The sequence below is a fragment of the Echinops telfairi genome, unplaced genomic scaffold (genome assembly GCF_000313985.2).
Source record: "Echinops telfairi isolate 266 unplaced genomic scaffold, ASM31398v2 ScPeMD7_2565;HRSCAF=3150, whole genome shotgun sequence".
NCBI lineage: Eukaryota > Metazoa > Chordata > Mammalia > Afrosoricida > Tenrecidae > Echinops > Echinops telfairi.
In genome coordinates this window covers 7,746,101-7,747,426 of record NW_022106463.1, presented here as the reverse complement: position 1 = coordinate 7,747,426, position 1,326 = coordinate 7,746,101, and positions in this window count along the sequence as shown.

The following is a 1,326-nucleotide window of genomic DNA, read 5'->3' as shown; positions in this document are numbered from 1 at the left end:
ACAGGCTGCAACCGGCAATCTTCAAGAAGGCACGGGCGTTTGAATGACTGTGGGTTTGCTTTATTCTGTGCACCATCAGCTCGTCTTCGTGACAGACAGGTGAGGGAAAAGTGATCGTGCCCGTTTTGCTGCTCTGGAGAGAAAGGCGGGGCTTGGCGGGACTGCGATCCCAAAGATCGGCAGTTTGAAACCACCAGAGGCTTCGCGGGAGAAAGACGGGGCTTTCTACTCCCATCAAGAGTTGCTGACTGGAAAACCCACAGGGGCAGTTCTGCCCTGTCCTCTCAGGGTGCTGTGAGCCGGTATCGATCCGTTGGCAGTGGGTTTGGTTTGGGCCTTTGTGGCACCACCACTGATGCAGCTGAGCCCGGCTGGAGATGAAATGATTTGCGATTTGCATGATGACCCACAGCCAGTAGGTGGCAGATGGAATTCAAACCAATGCAAGTGCCTCCCTCTCGGGGAACCCTCGCCCCCTGACGCTTTATCCAGGCAATAAAGGAGCATCACAGTTGCTTCACGGACTGGGGCGGGGAGGGGGCTGTCCACGGCCCCTCCCGGGACCAAGCTGCTCCAAATCAGAGCAGCAGGCAGAGCCTAAATCTCTCTCCGGGCCTTGCAAGTCGCCGTCCAAAAACCATCAGTGAGTTTTTCTTGGGTCCCCATCGGTCCCAGTCACCGGCTCTCCAAACTCCCCTTCATCGTCCAGTCTCGATGGTGCCCAGTGATGATCCCAGCTGATGACCTTCCCAGCTCAGGCCCACCAACTCACAGACTCGGCCTCTCCCACCCCCAGCCCAACCCAGCCCAGTCAGTCCCCACCAGCCCCCGGGGCCTTTGCAGGGGGCCTGGCTGCCTTCGCCAGTCACAGGAGAGGCGTGGGGCCACGGTGGCACAGGTAGAAGAGATGGCGCTGCTCAGCCTGTGATGAGACTCCTGCCCTGTTTCCTGGGTTCAGTCCCACGCCTCTGCTGGTCCCGGAGGCCTGCCTCAACTGTGCACACTTCCAATTGGATCTTTTTTCTTTTCTTTTCCTAATGAAAGCATGTTGTGTTTTGGGTGAAAGTTTGCATGGCAGTTCAGGTTCCCATTGGTGGTGCGGTGGATTATGTGCTGGGCTATTCACCACACAGTCAGCAATTCATTTGCTCTGAGGGAGAAAGATGAGGCTTTCTGCTCTTATAAAGATCCACAGCCTTGAAATCCCAAAGGGCAGCTCTACGCTGTCCTACAGGATCGCTGTAAGTCAGAAATCGCTCAGTGGCAGTGAGTTTGGTCCTCTCTACTCTAGCAGGCCCCCCACACCCCAGCCGTCCCAGAGGGAAC